This window comes from Chiloscyllium plagiosum, unplaced genomic scaffold (genome assembly GCF_037043375.1).
Source record: "Chiloscyllium plagiosum isolate Xiang-an unplaced genomic scaffold, Cpla_swu_hap1 HiC_scaffold_10, whole genome shotgun sequence".
NCBI classification, from domain to species: Eukaryota; Metazoa; Chordata; class Chondrichthyes; order Orectolobiformes; family Hemiscylliidae; genus Chiloscyllium; species Chiloscyllium plagiosum.
Genome location: NW_028270148.1, coordinates 118,751,095 through 118,766,329, shown reverse-complemented (window position 1 = coordinate 118,766,329; position 15,235 = coordinate 118,751,095). Strand labels below are relative to the sequence as shown.

General features: G+C 45.5%; 2 protein-coding genes across 3 annotated transcripts in view; one reads left to right on the top strand and one right to left on the bottom strand.

The window, feature by feature from the left end:
* The window catches only part of stx11a (syntaxin 11a), a 31,547-nt gene extending 20,705 nt beyond the window's left edge, over positions 1 to 10,842 (bottom strand). The window contains exon 1 of one of the 2 annotated variants that reach the window (XM_043704252.2): positions 10,692 to 10,842. The gene's annotated coding sequence lies outside the window, so the exon portion shown is untranslated. The remainder of the gene's footprint in view (positions 1 to 10,691) is intronic. The other variant, XM_043704253.2, reaches the window with a different exon arrangement.
* LOC148149069 (uncharacterized) overlaps positions 10,801 to 15,235 on the top strand; it is a 37,203-nt gene continuing 32,768 nt past the window's right edge. Inside the window, exon 1 of the mRNA XM_087991723.1 lies at positions 10,801 to 10,936. The gene's annotated coding sequence lies outside the window, so the exon portion shown is untranslated. The remainder of the gene's footprint in view (positions 10,937 to 15,235) is intronic.

Below are 15,235 nucleotides of genomic sequence, written 5' to 3'. Positions count from 1 at the left end.
TTTGGACCTGAGAAAGACTAGCTCCACAAATCAGAGGGCGGCTGAGAGTCATCGCAGTGGAATTCTGGGAGACATTGCCATTGTCATCATGTCTGTACAGCAGGACAGAGAGAACCTCGTGTTAAGGTGTGGTTAAACCTGAAACGCTACATTGATGTTTTCAACCCTGTGGCCTCCTGTGACCAAGATTCACCGACGTCAAGCCAGTGTTCTTCTCTGACCATTGCCTCCTGCTGGCTGACTGTCACTGACAGGGCGAACAGCGGGCTGGTAAGGGAACATGGAAGCTGAACACCAAGCTGTTGACTCCGGGAAACATTGGTGATCTCAAGAGAGGTTACGCAGGTTGGAGAACCATGAAGCCCTTCTTTGAGTCCCCAGCAGACTGGTGGGAAACAGTAAAAGGGAACATTAAGAGGTTCTTCATCCTCAAAGGTGTTCAGGAGGAGAGAGAGAGGCGGGAAAAACTGTCCCAACTCCAGGAAAGTATGCAGAACCTGCTCCTGCTGCAGACGATGGGGGTCGATGTCACGGAGGACCTCAAGGAGGTGAAGGGCCAGCAAGCCTCGCTCTTTGCTGTGGGGGCCTCCAAGATAATCTTCCGGTCCAGGGTCCACTCCGTGGAGCTGGTCGAGATGTGCTCACGTTTCTTCTTCCAGAAGGTGCACAAAGAGAGCTCCGTGCTCAGCAGCCTGAAGGAAGAAGATGGCTCGATAACGTCATCTCAGGCTGACATCATGAGGATCAGCAAATCCTTCTATGCCAGTCTGTATGACACAAAGCCAACCGACAGCACAGCCTCCCAGTCATCCCTGTCCTCTATCACGGAGGTCTTAGACGACAGAACACAGGAGAGGCTGGACCAGCCGCTATCTCTGGACAAGCTGACCAAGGCCCTCGAGTCCTTCAAAAAGAATAAAACTCCTGGAAGCAACGGCTTACCGGGTTGAGCTCTATGATGCCCTGTGGGACTTGATTGGCCAGGACCTGCTGGAGATGTATGTCAGTATGCTTCTGGCAGGTACCATGAGTGAATCCATGAGGAAAGGCATCATCACTCTCATCTACAAGCGGAAGAGGGAGAGGGAGGAAATCAGAAATTGGAGACCCAACCTCACTACTGAATGCGGATTACAAAATCTTGTCAAAGGTCATCGCCAACCAGGTCAGGTCTGCTCTGGGATCGGTGTTCCACCCTGACCAAACCTGTGCTGTACTGGGCAGGAAGATCACTGAGAGTCTCGCACTCCTCAGGGCTACGATCACTTACGTGCAGGACAGGGGGTTGGACACCTGCCTCATCAGCCTGGACCAGGAGAAAACCTTTGACAGGATATCACACAGGTATATGAGAGATGTTCTCTCCAAAATGGGCTTTGGGGAGGGAATCTGTAATTGGATCAGACTGCTCTACACCAACATTGTCAGTGCAGTCTAAATCAATGGGTGGGAATCAGATAGCTTCCCAGTTAGATCTGGAGTCAGGCAGGGCTGCCCTCTCTCTCCTGCCTTGTTTGTGTGCTGCATAGAGCCATTTGCCGAGTCCATCAGGAAAGATGCGAGCCTGAGAGGGGTGACTATTCCTGGCAGCGGGGGCTTATAAGTTAAGGCCTCCCTGTACATGGATGACGTCGCCGTTTTCTACTTGGATCCACTGTCCGTGCACAGACTCATGTGCGTATGTGACCAGTTCGAACGGGCCTCGGGGGCCAAGGTAAACCGAGGCAAGAGCGAGGCCATGCTCTTCGGGAACTGGGCCGACCAATCCTCGATCCCCTTCACCGTCAGGACTGACCACCTGAAGGTGCTGAGTATTTGGTTCGGAGGGGCTGGGGCGTGTGCCAAGTCTTGGGAGGAGCGTATCAGGAACGTGAGGCAGAAACTAGGCAGATGGAAACTACGGTCGCTCTCCATTGCGGGTAAAACCCTGGTCATCAGTGTGAGGCACTGTCATTGCTGTTATATGTGGCACAGGTCTGGCCTATTCCCAGAACCTGTGCTGTCGCAGTCACCCGGGCCATCTTCCATTTTATATGGAGATTAAAGATGGACCGGGTCCGAAGGGACTCGATGTATAAAGATCTGGGCAACGGGGAAAAAACATACCCAATGCCACCCTCACCCAGATGGCCACCTTTCTGTGTGGCTGTATCAAGTTGTGTGTGGATCCCCGGTACACAAACACCAAGTGTGACTACGTACTGAGGTTCTACCTGTCCCTAATGCTGCGAAGGATAGGCCTGGCCTCGCTGCTGCGGAACGCTCCAAGTAGTTGGATCATTCCGTATCACCTGTCCTTCGTGGAGAAATTTATGAAGAAAAACATCTTTGACCACAAGTCCATCAGGAGGTGGTCAGCACGTAGTGTCCTTGAGACCCTTTGGGAAAAGGAGAGGGCAGATCCTATCGAGTGGTTCCCTGAGCAGACTGTCAAAGTCATTTGGCAAAATGCTTCATTGCTAGAATTTTCCAACAAGCACCAAGACATGGCCTGGCTGGTGGTGAGAAGGGCTCTGCCTGTGAGATCCTTTCTGCACGCCCGGACTCTCAGCCGCACCGCAAGCTGCCCTCGAAGTGGCTGTGGAGAGGACAAGACTGTCACACACCTCCTTCTGGAATGTGCCTGTGCAAAGGAAGTCTGGAGAGGAATGCAGTGGTGTTTGTCGAGGTTCGTCCCAAACAGGTCCGTGATGCGGGACTCCGTGCTCTACGGTCTGTTCCCCGGGACGGACACCAAGACGATCATCAACTGTGACTAGAGGATCATCAACTCGGTGAAAGATGCTCTTTGGTCTGTCCGAAACCTGTTGATCTTCCGACTGAAGGAGCTGACCCCGACTGAGTGTTGCGGACTGGCACATTCCAAGATCCAGGACTACGTGTTGAGGGACGTGCTGAAGCTTGGGGCAGCTGCCGCCAAGGGGGTGGGGAAAGACCACCGTGTAACGTCTGCCTGCCAAAGAAGAACAGGGGGCCCATGCAGTAAGTGGGCTCCGCTGACGTCTCAGCTAAATACATGGATGGTAAATGTACAGACCTGTATATACGAATGATTAATTCCGATCTCTGTATGTACAGAAATGAAATGTATATGTACATATGGAACCACCAATTGTACAGATCATCAAAATATGTTATGAATAAAGTATATTTTTGAAATTAAAAAAAGGCTCTGTGAAGATGATGACTGGTAAGATCAAGGTGGACAAGGGAGCAGCCAATAAGAGACTGGACCAGTGTTAGAGTGGACATGCTGAGGCCTTTGGTCGAGAGGTTTTGCTTCAGGAGGCTGAGCGAGGGTGCGGGCAAGGGCTCTCGCACTCTACTTTCTTTCTGTCTAGACTATCTAGGGATGGTAGTTAGGGGTGTGGGAGATCAGGGTGACTTCCGGTGACTACACCTGTGAGAAGTACACCTGTCTGCAGCTCTTGACAGACCACAGGGAACTGGAACTGGAACTGGAACTGGATTCACTCAGGATAATCCGGGCTGCAGAGAATATTATTGATAAGAGCTAGAGTCAAGTGATCACTTCTAAGATGCACAATGCAGGTTGCTGAGTAACCACCAGAAGAGGTAATGTGGGAAGGCAGCTAGTACAGGGTTCCTCTGTGGCCATTCCCCTCATAACAGGTGTCCCGCTTTGGATACATTGTGGGAGGGATGACCTTTCAGGGGCTAGGAGGAGCAGTTGGTGGTGGTGTGGGGTGACCTCTCAGGCGCTAGCAGGAGCAGTCAGTGTTGGAGTGGTGATCTTTCAGGGGCTTGCAGTTGAGGGGGTGACCTTTCAGGGGTGAGCAGTCGGGGGGTGGGGTCACATTTCAGGAGTGAGCATCAGCAGTCAGGTCAGTGCCACTGTGATCAGCTCTGAGGCTCAGAGGGAAAGGGTACAGTCAGACAGAGTGAAATTGGTAGGAGACTCAGTCATGAGGGGACCGACAGGAAATTCTGTGGCCACAGCAGAGACACCAGGATGGTGTTGCCTCCCAGGTGCCAGGGTCAAGGGTGTCTCTCAGTGGTTGCAGAACATTTCTGAAGAGGGAGGGTGATCGTTGGTGGTCAGAGGTCATTGTGCACATGGCTACAATTGACATAGGTGAACAAAGGGATGTGGTCCTGTGAAATGAGTATAGGGAGTTAGGTAAGAAGTTAAAAAGAAGGACCTCAAAGGTAGTGATCTCTGGGATTACTCCCAGTGTCATGCGCCGGTGAGGATAGAAATAGAAAGGTAGGCCAGGTAAATGTGTGGCTGAGGAGCTGGTGTAGGGGACAGGGTTTCCAGTTCTTGGATCATTGGGATCTCTTCTGGTGATAGAGGTGACCTGTACAAGAGGGACGGGTTGCATTTGAACCAGAGGAAGACCAACCCTTGTGGGTAGATTTGCTAGTGTTACCGGGGATGGTTTAAACTAGTTTGGCAGAGGGTTGGGACTCTGAATAAGAGAGGGACCATTGACCAGTCAGGGGAAAATATATCAGCCATCGAGAGCAAGTTTACTATTCAAGATATTCAGGGGCACAGTCAAGGGAGGGAAAAGACTTCTGGTTTAAAGTGCATTAATTTCAACGCACGAGGCCTGACTGGTAAAGCAGATGGGCTCAGAGCATGGATTGTCTCTGGGGACTGGGATATTATAGCCATAACAGAAACATGGCTGAGAGAAGGGCAGGACTGGCAGCTCAGTGTTCCACGATACAGAAGCTACAGGCGGGTCAGAAGGACAAGTAAGTGAGGAGGGGAGTTGCCTTTTTAATAAGGGAGGATGTAACAACAGTGCTTAAAGAGGATATTCTTAAGGGGTCATCAAATAAGGACATATGGTTAGAACTTAGAAACACAAAGGAGATGGTCACTTTGTTGGGACTGTACTATAGACCCCCAAATAGTCAGTGGGTATTAGAGGAGCAGATATGCAGAGTGATTGCAGATACCTATAGGAATAATAGAGTAGTATTAGTTGGAGATATTAACTTCCTTTGTATTGACTGGGCCACTCAGAGTGAAAAAGGTTTGGGTGGGGTGGAATTTGTCAAATGGGTCCAAGAAAGTTTCCTAAATCAATATGTAGAGGGTCCTATTCGGGAAGGTGCAACATTGGACCTCCTTTTAGGAAATAAGGTTGGGCAAGTGACTGAAGTGTTAGTCGGAGAGCACTTTGGGTCCAGTAACCATAACTCTCTTAGTTTTAACATAGTTGTGGAAAAAGGTAGGAGAGGTCCACAGATTGAGGTGCTAAATTGGAGCAGGGCCAATTTTGGGGCCATTAGGCAGGATCTAGCAGAGGTCGATTGAGTGAGTCTGTGTGAAGGAAAAGGAACGGCTGATAAATGGGTGGCTTTTAAAAGTGTGATATCAAGAATCCAAGACCAGTATGACCCTGTTCGGGTGAAGGGAAAAGCTGGTAGGTTTAGGGATCCTTGGCTGACGAGGGATATTGCGGAAGTAAGGGAACCAAGTGAGGATGTTTTGGACTGCATACACATTACCAGGAGAGGAGATGTTTGCAGCCTTAAAGCAATTGAGGATGTTTTGGACTGCATACACATTACCAGGAGAGGAGATGTTTGCAGCCTTAAAGCACATTAAGGTGGATAAATCCCCTGGGCCTGATCAAGTCCATCTTTGGACATTGTGGAAGGCTAGGGAAGAAATTGCAGAGGCCCTTGCAGAGATTTCTGCTTCATCTTTAGCTACTGATGAAGTTCCAGAAGACTGGAGGGTGGCTAATGTAGTTCCTTTGTTTAAGAAAGGTAGCAAAGACAAGCCAGGAAACCACAGGCCAGTGAGCCTAATGTCAATGGTAGGCAAGTTGCTGGAGAGGATACTGAGGGACAGGATCAACCAACATTTGAACATAGAACATAGAAGAGTACAGGCCCTTCAGCCTTTGATGTTGTGCCGGCCTTTTATCCTACTCTAAGATCAGACTAACCTATGTACTCTTCATTGTACAATCTTCCTTGTGCCAATCCAAGAGTCACTTAAATATCGTTAAAGTATCTGACTCTACTAACACTGCTGGCAGTGCATTCCACCCACCAACCACTTTTTGTGTAAAGAGCCTGCCTTTGACAGGTCTGATTAGGGATAGTCAGCATGGATTTGTGCACAGGAAGTCATGTCTGACAAATCTTTTCGAGTTTTTTGAAGAGCTAACCAAGAGGATAGATGAGGGTAGGGAGATGGATGTTGTCTATGTGTACTTTAGTAAGGCCTTTGACAAGGTCCCACATGGCAGACTAGTCACGAAAATTAGGTTGCATGAGATCTAGGGAGAGCTAGCTAATTGGATTCAAAATTGGCTTAATGGCTGGAAGCAGAGGGTGATGGTTGAAGGTTGTTTCTCAGACTGGAGGCCTGTGACTAGTGGTGTGCCACAGGTGCTGGTGCTGCGACCTTTGTTATTTGTTATTTACATAAATGATCTGGATGTGAATGTACAAGGCATGATTAGTAAGTTTCCAGATGGTACAAAATGAGGAGGTATCGTTGATAGCGAGGAAGGTTATCAAAAATTACAGAGGGATCTTGATCAGATGGGGAAATGAGCTGAGGATTGGCAAATGCAATTTAGTACAGATAAGTGTGAGGTGTTGCACTTTAGAAAGTCAAACCAAGGTAGGACCTGTACAGTAAATGCTAAGGTCCTGAGGAGTATTGTGGAACAAAGGGACCTACATAGTTCATTGAAAGCGGCATCACAGGTAGACTGGGTGGTGAAGAAGGCATTTAGCCTTCATTAGTCAAGGCATTGAGTACAGGAGTTGGAATGTTATATTACAGGTGTATAAGTCATTGGTGAGGCTGCACTTGGAGTATTGTAGGCAATGTATGTCCAATGTCCATTTAAATGCCCTTAATGTTGGCGGGTCTACGACTGTTGCAGGCAGGCCATTCCACGTCCCTACTACTCTCTGAGTAAAAAAGCTACCCCTATTATCACCCCTCAATTTTAAAGCTATATCCCCTCATATTAGCCTTCACCATCTAACCCTCTGATTATCTTATGCGTCTCAATTAAGTCACCTCTCAACCTTCTTCTCTCCAACAAAAACAGCCTCAATTCCCTCAGCCTTTCCTCATAAGACCTTCCTTCCATACCAGGCAACATCCTCGTAAATCCCTTCTGAACCCTTTCTAAAGCTTCCACATCCTTCCTATAGTGTGGTGACCAGAACTGCACGTAATACTCCAGCCGCACCAGTGTTTTGTACAGCTGAAACATAACCTTCTGGCTCTGAAACTCAATCTCCCTACCAATAAACCTTCAGCATTATCCACAACTCCACCAACATTAGTGTCATCTGCAAATTTACTAACCCATCCTTCTATGCCCACATCCAAATCATTTGTAAAAATGACAAACAGCAGTAATCCCAAAACATCCTTGTGGCATTCCACATCAGCCACTTTACCTTCATCCACTTCTTTTGTCACCTCTGGAAGAACTCAATAAGGTTAGTTAGGCATAACGTACCCTTCACAAAACCGTGTTGACTATGCTAATCAAATTATTCCTTTCTAGATGATTATAAGTCCTACTTCTTATAACCTTTTCCAACACTTTACCCACAACTGAAGTAAGGCTCACTGGTCTATAATTACCAGGGTTGTCTCTACTCCCCTTCTTGAATAGGGGAACAACATTTGCTATCTGCCAGTCTTCTGACACTATTCCTGTCAACAATAATGACGTAAAGATCAAAACCAAAGGCTTTGCAATCTCCTCCCTAGGTTCCCAGAGAATCCAAGGATAAATCCCATCAAGCCCAGGGGTTTTATCTATTTTCAGATCTTCTAAAATTTCTAAAACCTCCTCTTTGTCAACCGCAATCCCACCTAATCTAGTATCTTCATATTCTCACTAATTAACATTGCCCTTTTCCAATGTAAATACCGACGGAAATTATTCATTAAGTGCTCCCCCGTGTCCTCAGATTCCACGCACAACTTCCCACTACTATCTTTGATTGGCCCTAATCTTACTGTAGTCATTCTTTTATTCTTGAAATACCTGCAGAAGGCCTTAGGGTTTTCCTTGATCCAATCTGCCAACAACTTCTCACGTCCCCTCCTGGCTCTTCTTAGTCCTCGTTTTAGATCTTTCCTGGCTAACTTATAACTCTCAAGCCCCTAACTGAGCCTTCACACCTCACCCTCATATAAACCTTCTTCTTCCTCTTGACAAGAGCTTCAACTTCTTTAGTAAACCATGGCTCCCTCTCTCGATAACTACCTCTCTGCCTGATACATATATATTTATCAAGGACCCGCAGTAGCTGTTCCTTGAATAAGCTCCATATTTCAAGTGTGTCCATTCCCTGCAGTTTCCTTCCCCATCCTATGCATCCAAAACCTTGCCTAATTGCATCATAATTGCTTTTCCCCCAGTTATACCTCTTTCCCTGCAGTATACACCTATGTAAAAAGGTAAAAGCAAGGACTGCAGATGCTGGAAACCAGATTCTCGATTAGAGTGGTGCTGGAAAAGCACAGCAGTTCAGGCAGCATCGAGGAGCAGGAAAATCGACGTTTCGAGCAAAAGCCCTTCATCAGGAATAGAGGGTAGAGTATATACCTATCCCTGCCCATTGCTGTTGTAAATGTAACCGAATTGTGGTCACTATCACCAAAGTGCTCACGTACTTCCAGATCTAACAACTGGCCCAGTTCATTCCCCAGGAACAAGTCCAATATGGCATCACCTCTTGTTGACCTGTCTACCTACTGTGTCAGAAAACCCTCCTGCACACATTGAACAAAAACTGACCCATCTAAACTACTTGAACTATAGTATTCCCAGTCAATATTGGGGAAGTTAATCTGTTAAGCTGGAAGCAATATCTGTTACGAAGCGTCATAAAATATTTTTATTGTTTGAGAACTTATGTCTGCTAGTGGAGGAAAAGTGGACTTTACTTATTCAATTCTATAAACAGGTCAAAAAGTCATTTTGGCGGGGAGGCGGAGTGATGGTGCTGCTCTTAGCAATCTCAGGCACTCAGGGTCAGGGAGAAGTCCTGAGATGCTGACACATCAGCGAGAAGAAAGCTCCAGAAGCAGAAGGCTGTGGAGGTCTCTTACAAGGAGGGCATCACACAAGGTCATGAAGTCACAAGGTTACAGAACCCATGTTAAGGAAAAGTGAGATGAGTTAGCGGTGTTTTAAGAGCCTCAGGAAAGACATTAGCTGAAGAGAATAGCATCGATGTACTGTACAGCAATGTCCCAAATTGAAACCAATTATAGCTGTGCCAGCCAGGTGAGAGCTTTAACGTGAAGATAGGGTCACTCTACACTGAGTGCCTGTAAGATTATTTGTAGGGTAAAAGGGAGAAATCTTTTTTTCTGATGTTGTAATAAGATTAAACTGCAAGACAAAGGAGCAGAAGCAGGCCATTTGGCCCGTCAAGTTTATTCTGCCATTCAATGAAATCATGACTGATCAGATAATCTTCAAATCCATTTTCCTGTTTTCCTTGCAAAACCCTTGATTCCCTTACTGATTAAAAATCTGCCTTAAATATACTTGATGACTCAGCCTTGGCAGCCCTCTGCAGTAAAGAATTTCACAGATTCATTATCCCTTGAGAGAAGAAAGTCCTCACCGGTGTCTCAATTAGGCAACTTATTCTGAGATAATGCCCTCTGGTCCTAGGCTCTCCCTTTCCTGATGAAGGGCTTTTGACCGAAACGTCGATTCTCCTGCCCCTCAGATGCTGCCTGACCTGCTATGCTTTTCCAGCACTACAGTTTTTGATTCTGATCCCCAGCATTTGAAGTCCTCACTTCCTCCTTGTTATTGTAACCTTACTGTGAAGCCTCTCTCATAAGGGGAACCAACCTGTTCACATCTAAAACAAAATTAGAAATTGCTGGACAAGCTCAATAGGTCTGGCAGCATCTGTGGAGAGAAAGCAGTTTTAACATTTTGGGTCCAGTGACCCTTCTTCAGAACAATTAGCTTGATTTCTCTCCACAAGTGCTGGCAGACCTGTCCACATCTATCCTGTCAAGCCCCCTAAGAATCTTATATTTTTCAGTAGGGTCACCTTTCATTCTTCAAAACTCCATTGAGTCCAGGTCCAGCCGACTCAACTTTTCATCATTAGAAAATCTTTCCATGCCTGGGATCAACTTTGTGAACCTTCTAAGGACTGCCTCCAATTCTGTTTTTTTTTCCTCGAAGGTGTCCAAAACTCTTTGCTGTGTTCTAGGTGTGGTCTAAATCATGGCTTGTTTAATTTTAGCAAGACGTCCCAGGACATTTATATAAATAATATTCAGCTCTTTTATTCTTCCTGTCAAAGTGTATGACCCCACATTATAATCCATCTGCCAGGTTTTTGTCCACTCACATAACCTTCTAATCCCCCTGTAGACTGTTGCCGAAATGCTGCTGAACGCCAGGATCAACAGAAGAGTTCAACAAATCTGAGCAGGGCTTTGTGCACAGTATGTAATTGATAGTCACCTCATCAACACAGCCTAGTGTACCTGAAGCCTGAGGTCACCAAATGGCTGCTGTGATCTCGGAAATAATCTGCAATAAATACTGGACCTCCGTCTACTTATATCCACATCCCAGGATTCGTTGTTTTAAAAGGGCAGAAGTAAATGCTGATGTGTGAAAAACAAGAGGTGAAACGGCAGGATAATTTGGTTAATAAATCAATGCAACATTACTCACAGATCCTTGTAGCTTGAGGGGTGCAATATCCTGTCAACAGGTTGGAAGGAAACAGTTGGAGGATCCTCACACGCTGAAGTGCAATTTCTCCATTTCCAAGCAGTCCCAACGCCCTGAGCCACAGATTCCACCTTCCGTCGGTGTCTGCAGCATTTACAGTACTGATTCACACCCTGACGTAAACAGCTCTGTTACCTCACCCTGGGCTCTAGGAGGAGCGAGGCACATGGAATCCCCTGGAGCAGGTAATGAGACTGGGATTCACAAAGTTGCTCAGTTAATTCTGTCTGGATTGTGAAAGGGGCGGATTCGGACAAGTTGGGAATGTTCTCACAAGCATAAACTACTCAGACAATGGAGGTAGTTTCAAATGGCATTTTGATTCAAGGTGTGTACAACTACGGTTATTGCACATTCCTGATACTGACAGCTGAGCACTTGTTGGATACCTCACAGCCTCTGAAATGCAAAGTGAGGGACTGCAGTCTCTTGTTCGCCCTCAGCTTGGTAGATCTACTTCCTTGAAGGATATTTGTGAAACAGTTTTTAACACTAATATGGTAACTATCAAAGGTAATTTTTCTGCTGCCAATTAACCCACAAATTGCCAAAGCATTTAAATTAATTTCATAAATTGCGCAATTAGACAAGCTCAGAGTTGTGAATCCAGTTCCAGTGCCTCTGGGCTATTGTCTCTTCATACGGAAGGTAGCATTACCAACAATCCACATCATTGTGCAAGAACTTTGCAGCAGAATCGCCTGCTCAGTGCTGTGTGGGACTCTTAAGAAGCTTTACTGGTTCTGATGTTGGGTAATGTCGCTAATCTGTTCACTGTGACATGTCCCACTTTCTGTCCCACTTCAGAAAGATGAGTTCACAATTCCACAACCAAGACCAGGGCACGAAAATCTAAGCGAACTTTAGGCTCTGTGCGGTGCTGAGTGAGTGTAATTGGACTGAGACTATTTCAAGATCTCTTGACTCTATTTCAAAGGGCAGGCAGGTTATCCAGTGGGTTCTGGTCCAAGGTGTTCCACCCACCCACCCCAGTCAACATTAAAAACAGATGATCATGTCATTGTCATTTTAATGTTGTTGGATCTGACTGTACAAATTGACAGATGCATTTCCTATTTTACGGCTGTAATTACAATTTCAAAAGTATTTAATTTGTCCATCAACATCTTATAAAAGATGCTGTGCAAATGTGAATCGGAACATCAATGAGTTATATACAATTCACCACAATGTAAAGAAGTGAAATCAATACTTTATTATTTCAGACTTGAATAAAATTTATTTAGGGGTGGCTCAGTGGTTAGCACCAAGGTTCCAGGTTCAATTCCAGCCTCGGGCGATTGTCTGTGTGGGGTTTGCATTCTGTATGAGTCTCCAGGTGATCCGGTTTCCTCCCACAGTCCAAAGATATGCAGATTAGGTGAATTGGCCATGCTAAATTGCCCATAGAGCATTAGTCAGAGGGAAATGGGTCTGGGTAGGTTACTCTTTGGAGGGTCAGTGTGGACCAGTTGGGCCGCAGGGCCTGTTTCCACACTGTAGGGAAACTAATAACTAAAATTTAAACCAAGTTAAGGCTTTGGCAAATATAACCGGGGACAGGATCTTGACTGGTTAGTGTCAGTGTCAAGATTAGAGTGGTGCTGGAAAAGCACAGCAGGTCAGGCAGCATCCGAGGAGCAGGAAAATCGACGTTTCAGGCAAAAGCCTGTCATCAGGAATGAGGCAGGGAGCCTCCGGAGTGGAGAGATAAATGGGAGGTGGTGGGGCTGGGGAGAAGGTAGCTAAGAGCACAATAGTTGGATAGAGGTGGGGATGGAGGTGATACGTTGGAGGGGAGTGTGGAGCAGATAGGTAGGAAGGGAGATTGGCAGGTAGGACAGTCATGAGGATGGTGCTGAGCTGACAGGTTGGAACTGGGGTCAGGTGGGGGGAGGGGAAATGAAGAAACTGGTGAAGTACTCATTGATGCCCTGAGTTTGAAGTGTTCTGAGGCAGAGATCAGTGTTAGCATCAGGGTAGGTGAGTGTAATCATGGAGAGGTGGAATGCTGGGGTCAGAGGGAGAGTGGGGTGAGGGAGGGACATATGGAAAGTGAGGTGACCCAGCTGCCTAGAATGGGTGGGTTGTGGTATGAGGCAAGATTGAACAGGTTAGACTTGTATCCGCTGGAAATGAGATTACGAAGTGACTTTATTGAAACACAAGAAAGGGGGGTGCTACAGAGAGGATGTTTTCTCTGTTGGGAGAATCTAGAACTAGGGGGGGTCACTGTTTAAAAAAATGGGGGAGTTGCCCATTTAAGACAGAGATGAAGAGACATTTTTGTTTCAGATGGTCATGGCTTTTTCAAACGCTCTGCCTAAAAATGTGATGGAAGCAGAATCCTTGAATATTTTAAAACAAAAGGGTGAAAGGTTATCAGACTAGGTGGGATGATGGATTTGACATCAGTCAGATCAGCCAAGATTTTATTGAATGGCAGAGTTGACTTGACGGGGTTGAGTGGCCTATTCCTGCTTTTGTTCATCTTTTTGTGCCAATTCTCCAAGTTATGATACCCATTGAGAAAGAGACTGAATCTCCTAACATCTTGCAGAATCACAGAATTGATATGACAAAGAAGGAGGCCTCCTCAAATGAGAATCATTACCTAGTGCTAATCTCCTAACTTTTCCCCATATCCATCCTTGCACACTATTTCCACCCAAATAACTATCTAATATCTCTCTTAAAAGCTTCAGTTGAACCTGTCTCCACTACATTTCCAGGCACTACATATCCTAACCCTGCACTGTGAACAAGTTTTTATCTCACATCACCCTTGCTTCTTTTGCACATCTCTTCAAATCTATGCCCTCTCATTCTTGTTCCTTTTATAAGTGGGAACAACTTCTTCTTATCTACTCACTCAAGATTTTGCAAACTTAGCTGTTTTCTCTCCAAGGCGAACAATCCCACTTCTTCATTATATCTTCATAATTGATGTTTTTCATTCCTGGAACCTTCTTGTAAATCACTTCTGTACTCTCTCCAATGTATTGACATCTTTCATATAATGTGGCTTCTACAACTGTACACGATACTCCAGCTGATATAAGTCTTATATAAGTTCAACATCAACCCCTTTGTCCTGTACTCTCTGCCCCTGAGGACACTGTGTGCTTTATTAATTGCTCTGCTCTGGCCTGACACTTCTAATGATCTGTTCACACAAACACCCAGGTCCTTCTGCTCCTGCACCCCTTTAGAGTTGTACCCACTATTGTATATTGTTTGTCTATGTTCTCTCGATCAAAGTACATTATCACACACTTCTCTGCATTGAATCTCATCTGCCATCTATCCGCTCACTCCACCAACTTGTCAATGTCATTTTGGAGTTCCACACTGTCTTTTTCACAGTTTACAATTCTTGCAAATTTCATGTCATTTTTAACATTGCTACTTTCTGGACTTTGCTTCTGAATTTCCATGGAAGTTCTCTCAATCTCTTGAGACAATACTGCAGGAACGTGTGTCAGATACTTGTCCTCTCATGTACTTATAAAACACGAAAAACAATTCGCCATGGATTCTAGGAACTCATGGGAGCCCACATTTGCCACCCATGATGCTCAGTGGCAGCAACGTATACCAATTCCAAAATGCAATGCAGAAATTCCCAAGGCTCCTTAAACAACACCTTCCAAACTCATCACCACTACCATCTAGAAGAACAAGGGCTGCAGATTCATGCAAACACCTCACCTTCAGAGTTCCCTCCAAACCTCATGCCATCCTGACTTGGAAATATACCATCATTCCTTCAGTATCACAGGATCAAAATCCTGGAGCATCCTCCCTAACAACATTGTGGGTCAACCCACAGCAGGTGGACTGTAGCAGTTCAAGAAGGCAGCTCACTACCACCTTCTCAAGGGCAACTAGGGGCTGGCAATAAATGTTGACCAACCCATAATGCTCAAATCCACTAATTTTTTTTTCAAAAATGAACTTAGTCATCACAGCCAGCTTTCTGCACAAGTTATTGTGTTAGGGCTTCATGCACTTCTATATTTATCTTGAGTTACACATTGTAAGCATAACCTCCTAATCCAGCAAGTCTATTTTTAGTTTATGGTTGTTTTGTGGGTTCAAGCAGGTGCTCAATTAATATCCACCATCTACAGAAAATAATATGCAATTAACAGAGTATGCTCCTAGTAAGGGAGACATTCTGCTGGAAGTTTCGATTTGACCTATTTATTTCCTGTTTTCACAATGTCTTTAAATGTTATCGCTCCCTCATTTGTTAATGCATGAGGTGAGGAAATAAATACAGGCAGCGGATGAGTTCGTCTATCGTAACCAATAACTCTTAGTTCCTCTTAACCCATCACATGGTTCAATATTATGATTCCAGATGCAACACCTTGACTTGAGAGACAGGGTTGATCTTCTAGCTCTGCAAAATCACAATTACCAATTCATTCCATCTACCTGTAAACTGTTGGTTACTGACACTGCCTTTTCATTAATGT